The sequence below is a fragment of the Arachis hypogaea genome, chromosome 19, assembly GCF_003086295.3.
Source record: "Arachis hypogaea cultivar Tifrunner chromosome 19, arahy.Tifrunner.gnm2.J5K5, whole genome shotgun sequence".
Taxonomy (NCBI): domain Eukaryota; kingdom Viridiplantae; phylum Streptophyta; class Magnoliopsida; order Fabales; family Fabaceae; genus Arachis; species Arachis hypogaea.
Genome location: NC_092054.1, coordinates 34,884,792 through 34,893,308, shown reverse-complemented (window position 1 = coordinate 34,893,308; position 8,517 = coordinate 34,884,792). Strand labels below are relative to the sequence as shown.

The following is an 8,517-nucleotide window of genomic DNA, read 5'->3' as shown; positions in this document are numbered from 1 at the left end:
AAGTAATCAACTTTAGTTTTCAAATTCAAATCTTTTTAATTTTCTTTTCAAATCTTTTTCAAATTAAAAATTTCAATCATATCTTTTTCAAAAAACAAATTTCAAAACTTTTTCAGTCAATCTTATCTTTTTGTTTCAATCATATCTTTTTCAAAACTACCTAACTAATCCTCTCTCTCTTATTTTCGAAAATTCCCTCTCTCCTTTTTTAAAATTCCTTTTTAATTAACTAATTGTTTTAATTTTATTTTAATTTCAACTTTAATTTTTGAAATCTAACTTTCAATTTTAATTTTTATTTTAATTAAATTTCGAAATTCTCTCTCTCATCTCCTTCTATTTATTTATTCATCTACTAACACTTCTCTCCCATCCAAAAATTCGAACACCACCTCCCTCTCTGTGTTCGAGTTTTCCCTCTTCTCTTCTTTACATTACATTCTTTTCTTCTTCTACTCACACAAAGGAACCTCTCTCTACCGAGGCAAAGAGGATCCCTATTATTTTCCATTTTCTTCTTTTTCATATGAGCAGGAGCAAGGACAAGAACATTCTTGTTGAAGTAGATCCTGAACCTGAAAGGACTCTGAAAAGGAAACTAAGAGAAGTTAAAATACAACAATCCAGAGACAACCTTACAGGAATTTTTGAACAGGAAGAGGAGATGGCAACCAAAAAATAATAATAATGTAAGGAGGATGCTTGGTGATTTACTACACCTAATTCCAATTTACATGGAAGAAGCATCTCCATTCTTGCCATTGGAGCAAACAATTTTGAGCTGAAACCTCAATTAGTTTCTCTGATGCAGCAGAACTGTAAGTTTCATGGACTTCCATCTGAAGATTCTTTTCAGTTCTTAACTGAATTCTTGTAGATCTGTGACACTGTTAAGACCAATGGGGTTGATTCCGAGGTCTACAGGCTTATACTTTTCCCGTTTGCTGTAAGAGACAGAGCTAGAGTGTGGTTGGACTCTCAACCCAAAGATAGCCTGAACTCTTGGGATAAGCTGGTCACGGCTTTCTTAGCCAAGTTATTTCCTCCTCAAAAGCCGAGTAAGCTTAGAGAGGATGTTCAAACCTTCAGACAGAAAGAAGGTGAATCCCTCTATGAAGCTTGGGAGAGATATAAGCAACTGACCAAAAAGTGTCCTTCTGACATGCTTTCAGAATGGACCATCCTGGATATATTCTATGATGGTCTGTCTGAATTAGCTAAGATGTCATTGGATACTTCTGCAGGTGGATCCATTCACCTAAAGAAAACGCCTGCAGAAGCTCAAGAACTCATTGACATGGTTGCTAATAACCAGTTCATGTACACTTCTGAAAGGAATCCTGTGAGTAATGGGACACCTCAGAAGAAGGGAGTTCTTGAAATTAATACTCTGAATGCCATATTGGCTCAGAATAAAATATTGACTCAGCAAGTCAATATGATTTCTCAGAGTCTAAATGGAATGTAAGTTGCATCCAATAGTACTCAAGAGGCATCTTCTGAGGAAGAAGCTTATGATCCTGAGAACCCTGCAATAGCAGAGGTGAATTACATGGGTGAACCCTATGGAAACACCTATAATCCCTCATGGAGAAATCATGCAAATCTCTCATGGAAGGATCAACAAAAGCCTTAACAAGGCTTTAATAATGGTGGAAGAAACAGGTTTAGCAATAGCAAGCCTTTTCCATCATCCACTCAGCAAAAGACAGAGAGTTCTGAGCAGAATCCATCTAGTTTGGCAAATATAGTCTCTAATCTATCTAAGGCCACTCTAAGTTTCATGAATGAAACAAGGTCCTCCATTAGAAATTTGGAAGCACAAGTGGGCCAGCTGAGTAAAAGGATCACTGAAATCCCTCCTAGTACTCTCCCAAGCAATACAGAAGAGAATCCAAAAGGAGAGTGCAAGGCCATTGAATTGATTACCATGGCCGAACCTGTAAGGGAGGTTGAGGACGTGAATCCCAGTGAGGAAGACCTCCTGGGACGTCCAGAGATCAATAACGAGTTTCCCTCTGAGGAACCAAAGGACTCTGAGGCTCATCTGGAGACCATAGAGATTCCATTAAATCTTCTTATGCCATTCATGAGCTCTGATGAGTATTCTTCATAGAATGAGGATGTTACTGAAGAGCAAGTTGCCAAGTACCTTGGTGCAATCATGAAATTGAATGCCAAATTATTTGATAATGAGACTTGGGAAGATGAACCTCCCTTGCTCACCAATGAACTGAGTGATCTGGATCAACTGAGATTGCCTCAAAAGAAACAAGATCCTGGAAAGTTCTTAATACCTTGTACCATAGGCACCATGACCTTTGAGAAGGCTCTATGTGACCTTTGGTCAGGGATAAACCTCATGCCCCTCTCTGTAATGGAAAAACTGGGAATCTTTGAGGTGCAAGCTGCTAGAATCTCATTAGAGATGGCAGACAACTCAAGAAAACAGGCTTATGGTCAAGTAGAGGACGTGTTAGTAAAGGTTGAAGGCCTTTACATCTCTGCTGATTTCATAATCCTAGACACTGGGAAGGATGAGGATGAGTCCATCATCCTTGGAAGACCCTTCCTAGCCACAGCAAGAGCTGTGATTGATGTGGACAGAGGAGAATTGATCCTTCAACTGAATGAGGACTCCCTTGTGTTTAAAACTCAAGGTTCTCCTTCTGTAACCATGGAGAGGAAGAATGAAAAGCTTCTCTCACTGCAGAGTCAACCAAAGCCCCCATAGTCAAACTCTAAGTTTGGTGTTGAATCCCCACATCCAAACTCTAAGTTTGGTGTTGGGAGTCTACAAAATTGACCTGATCACCTGTGTGGCTCCATGAGAGCCCACTGTCAAGCTATTGACATTAAAGAAGCGCTTGTTGGGAGGCAACCAATGTTATTTAATCAATTTTATTTTATTTCTCTTTGTTATTTCATGTTTTATTAGGTTCATGATCATGTGGAGTCACAAAAACTACAAAAATATTCAAAAACAGAATGAAAAACAACATTAAAAACAGAACACCCTGGAGGAAGGGCTTACTGGCGTTTAAACGCCAGTAAGGAGCATCTGGTTGGCGTTTAATGCCAGAACAGAGCATGAAACTGGCGTTAAACACCAGAAACAAGCATCATTCTGGCATTTAAATGCCAGGAATGCACCCCAAAGGAAAACTGGCGTTCAACGCCAGAAACATGCTGCAGACTAGCGTTGAACGCCCAAAACAAGCATGGAAGTGGCGTTTAACGCCAGAAACATGCTGCAATCTGGTGTTAAACGCCAGGATTGCCTACAGAGGGCATTTACACGACTAATTGGAGCAGGGATGATTAAAGTCCTTGGCCCCACTGGATCTGTGGATCCCACAGGATCTCCTCAGGATATGTAGACCCCACAGGATCCCCACCTACTTCTTCTCTCCTCTTCACACCTTTTCATAACTCTCTTCCCCAAATACCCCTCACCAATCAACTCAATCACTCTTTCCCATCACCTCTTTACCACTCACATCCATCCTCTCTTCCCCATAAACCCCACTTACCTTCAAAATTCAAAATCACTTTCCCACTTACTCCCACCCATATAGCCGAATACACACATCCCTCCATCTCCTCCATATCTTCTTCTTCTTCTTCTTCTTCTATTCTTTCTTCTTTTGCTCGAGGGCGAGCAACATTCTAAGTTTGGTGTGGTAAAAGCATAGTTTTTTTTGTTTTTCCATAACCATTGATGGCACCTAAGGCCAGAGAAACCTCTAGAAAGAGGAAAGGGAAGACAAAAGCTTCCACCCCCGAGTCATAGGAGATGGAGAGATTCATCTCAAGGGTATATAGCTCAGTGGTAGAACATTTGATTACAAATCAAGAGATCCCTGAGATACCTCAGGGGATACATTTTCCTCCACACAATTATTAGGAGCAACTAAGGATAGGAGCACCAAGAGCACTCCATCATCCTCCATGAAATTAGAGAAGATCAAAGAGCTATGAGGGAGGAGCAACAAAGACAAGGAAGAGACATAGAAGAGCTCAAGGACATCATTGGTTCCTCAAGAGGAAGACGCCACCCTCACTAAGGTGGACTCATTCCTTAATCTCCTTGTTTATTTATTTTCCTGTTTTTCAATTTTTATGCTTTATGTTTGTTTATGTTTTTGTCTTCATGATCACTAGTATTTAAGTGTCTATGCCTTAAAGTTATGAATGTCCTATGAATCCATCACCTCTCTTGAATGAAAAATGTTTTAATTACAAAAGAACAAGAAGTACATGGTTTGGAATTCATCCTTGAAACTAGTTTAATTATTTTGATGTGGTGGCAATACTTTTTGTTTTCTGAATGAATGCTTGAACAGTGCATATGTCTTTTGAAGTTGATGTTTATGAATGTTAAATATGTTGGCTCTTGAAGAATAAGGAAAAAGGAGAAATGTTATTTGATAATCTGAAAAATCATAAAAATGATTCTTGAAGCAAGAAAAAGCAGTGAATACAAAAGCTTGCAGAAAAAAATAGCGAAAAAAAATATAGAAAGAAAAAGAAAAGCAAGCAGAAAAAGCCAAAAACTCTTAAAACCAAGAGGCAAAAGCAAAAAGCCAATAGCCCTTAAAACCAAAAGACAAGGGTAATAAAAAGGATCCAAGGCTTTGAGCATTAGTGGATAGGAGGGACTAAAGGAATAAAATCCTGGCCTAAGCGGCTAAACCAAGCTGTCCCTAACCATGTGCTTGAGGCGTGAAGGTGTCAAGTGAAAACTTGAGACTGAGCGGTTAAAGTCAAGGTCCAAAGCAAAAGAAGAGTGTGCTTAAGAACCCTGGACACCTCTAATTGGGGACTTTAGCAAAGCTGAGTCACAATCTAAAAAGGTTCACCCAATTATGTGTCTGTGGCATTTATGTATCCGGTGGTAATACTGGAAAACAAAGTGCTTAGGGCCACGGCCAAGACTCATAAAGTAGCTGTGTTCAAGAATCAACATACTGAACTAGGAGAATCAATAACACTATCTGAATTCTGAGTTCCTATAGATGCCAATCATTCTGAACTTCAATGGAGGAAGTGAGATGCCAAAACCATTCAAGAGGCAAAAAGCTACAAGTCTCGCTCATCTGATTGGAGCTATGTTTCATTGATATTTTGGAATTTATAGTATATTCTCTTCTTTTTATCCTATTTGATTTTCAGTTGCTTGGGGACAAGCAACAATTTAAGTTTGGTGTTGTGATGAGCGAATAATTTATACGCTTTTTGGCATTGTTTTTAGTATATTTTTAGTATGATTTAATTAGTTTTCATTATATTTTTATTAGTTTTTAATTAAAATTCACATTTCTGGACTTTACTATGAGTTTGTGTGTTTTTCTGTGATTTCAGGTATTTTCTGGCTGAAATTGAGGGACTTGAGCAAAAATCAGATTCAGAGGTTGAAGAAGGACTGCAGATGCTGTTGGATTCTGACCTCTCTGCACTCAAAGTGGATTTTCTGAAGCTACAGAACTCCAAATGGCACGTTTCTAATTGCGTTGGAAAGTATACATCAAGGGCTTTCCATCAATATATAATAGTCCATACTTTGAATAAGGATTGACGACGCAAACTGGCGTTGAACGCCAATTCCATGTTGTAGTCTGGCGTTCAGCGCCAGAAACAAGTTGCAAAGTGGAGTTCAACGCCAGAAACACGTTACAAACTGACGTTCAACTCCAAGAATGACCTCTCCACGTGTAAACTTCAAGCTCAGCCTAAGCACACACCAAGTGGGCCCCGGAAGTGGATTTCTGCATCATTTACTTATTTCTGTAAACCCTAGTAACTAGTTTAGTATAAATAGGACTTTTAAGTATTGTATTTACATCTTTGGATTATCTTTTGATCCTTTGATCATGTTTTGGGGGCTGGCCATTCGGCCATGCCTGGACCTTATCACTTATGTATTTTTCAACGGTAGAGTTTCTACACACCATAGATTAAGGTGTGGAGCTCTGCTGTTCCTCAAGGATTAATGCAAAGTACTACTGTTTTTCTATTCAATTCAACTTATTCTGCTTCTAAGATATTCATTCGCACTTCAATATGATGGATGTGATGATCGTGTTAGTCATCATCATTCTCAACTTATGAACGCGTGCCTGACAACCACCTCCGTTCTACTTTAGATTGAATGGGTATCTCTTGGATATCTAATACAGGGGACTGAGTCCGAGTTATTAGTGTCTTCGTGGTATAAGTTAGAACCCATGGATGGCCATTCCTGAGATCCGGAAAGTCTAAACCTTGTCTGTGGTATTCCGAGTAGGATTTGGGAAGGGATGGCTGTGACGAGCTTCAAACTCGCGAGTGCTGGGCGTAGTGACAGACGCAAAAGGATCAATGGATTCTATTCCAGTATGATCGAGAACCGACAGATGAATAGCCATGCCGTGACAGAGCATCTTGGACCATTTTCACTGAGAGGACGGGAAGTAGCCATTGACAACGGTGATGCCCAACATAAAGCTTGCCATGGAAAGGAGTAGGATTGATTGGATGAAGACAGCAGGAAAGCAGAGATCAGAGGAATGAAAGCATCTCTATACGCTTATCTGAAATTCCCACCAATGAATTACATAAGTACCACTATCCTATTTTATATTTTATTTATTTTCATCCACTATAATTTCTTAATACAATTTAATCCGCCTGGCTGAGATTTACAAGGTGACCATAGCTTGCTTCAAGCCGACAATCTCCGTGGGATCGATCCTTACTCACGTAAGGTTTATTACTTGGACGACCCAGTGCACTTGCTGGTTAGTTGTACGAAGTTGTGAAACAGATATAAGATCATGAACGTGCGTATTGAGTTTTTAGCTCCGTTACCAAGGAATGGAATGATCACGATTTCGCTTACCAGGGCTCAATCAATCATGATTGCGAAGAGGTCAATGAGTTGCATGATTGAAGAGGATATAAGCTAGATTTGATCCAAAGAGACAACATCTCCCAATCTCAATGAATTTTCCCATTCTTATCTATCGATTTCTTTACATCTTAATTTTACATTCAGCAATTCCCCATTGAAGGGGATATAATTCTGTACTTTACATTGTGCCATTTATATTTCTGCACTTTATTACTTTTCTTTATATTCTAGTCATTTACATTTATGTCATTTACAATTCTACACTTCACAATCCTATTGATCCGCTTAACTAATTCATCAATTAATTAAAACTGCTCGAATTTTCCAGTCTCTGTGAATACCACCACTCTACTGTGGGTTATTACTTGACGATAATTTTGGTGCGCTTGCCAAAAGAACTAATTCACCCATTTTTGAATGGGGTGTGAATTTTAGTCATCACCCAACTATCAAACAGGGAACCATAGACCCTATCATAACTCACAAAACACATCATACCATAGTAACCAACCCATACACAACAATCTCAATCAAGATGCACCATCTTCAACTATGCAACCATGTGAAATCAAGAGCAACTTTGAGAGGATGGAGGCTGCAATAGCACAACTGTCCTTACAGATTACAGGGGCAGTCTCCACCCTCACGGACAGACAAGCACAAACTGAAAGAAGGATAGACGCTAATCAAGAAGAATACAGGTCAAATCTGAAAAATCAAGGTGCAGCAATCTCAAAGTTGGAAGCACAAGTGGGGATTTTATCCAAGCAAATCCCACTTCCCACACACACATTTCCCAGTGATACCTTGGCTAACCCAAGAGGGGAATGCAAAGCCATTACTCTAAGAAGTGGGAAGGTTGTGGAGGAAGGAACCCCAAGCAAAGACGATCATGAAGAAGTTGCAGCAAAGCATGAGAACAAGGATGAAGGGGAGATCCCTGATCCACCTCCACCAAAACCAGTCTTGAAGCCTTATATGCCAAAAGCACCATACCCACAAAGACTAAGAAAAGATGGGAAGGATGGTCAGTTTTCTAAGTTCCTAGAGATCTTCAAGAGGCTCCAAATCAACACACTATTTGCTGAGGCATTAGAACAAATGCCACTCTATGCCAAATTTTTGAAGGAGCTTATAACCAAAAAGAGGAACTAGGAGGCAAAAGAAACTATAATATTGACTGAAGAATGCAGCGCCATCATACAGAAGAAGCTGCCTCAAAAGTTGAAAGACCCAGGGAGTTTTCAAATCCCCTGCATCATAGGGGACATCACCATTGAGAAAGCTTTGTGTGATTTGGGATCTAGCATAAATCTTATGTCCCTAACCATGATGAGAAGAATGAAGATTGAGGAAGCCAAGCCAACAAGAATGGCACTCCAATTGGCTAACAGAACATTTAAGTTTCCACATGGGGTGGTGGAGGACTTGCTAGTGAAAGTAGGAGAATTTATTTTCCCTGCTGATTTCGTCGTGTTGGACATGGAAGAAGAGGCCAACACGTCAATTATCTTAGGAAGACCATTCCTAGCTACTGCTGGAGCCATCATTGATGTGCAAAAAGGGGAACTAGTCTTGAGGTTGCATGAAGAGAAAATGGTCTTCAACGTCTTTAAAGCAATGAG

General features: G+C 39.6%; 1 non-coding gene across 1 annotated transcript; it reads right to left on the bottom strand.

Moving 5' to 3' along the window:
- Positions 1 to 1,060: 1,060 nt before the first annotated feature.
- On the bottom strand, positions 1,061 to 1,168 carry LOC112780293 (small nucleolar RNA R71). The gene has a single exon (XR_003191139.1). It is a non-coding gene; the product is annotated as a small nucleolar RNA R71 (small nucleolar RNA).
- Positions 1,169 to 8,517: the final 7,349 nt, after the last annotated feature.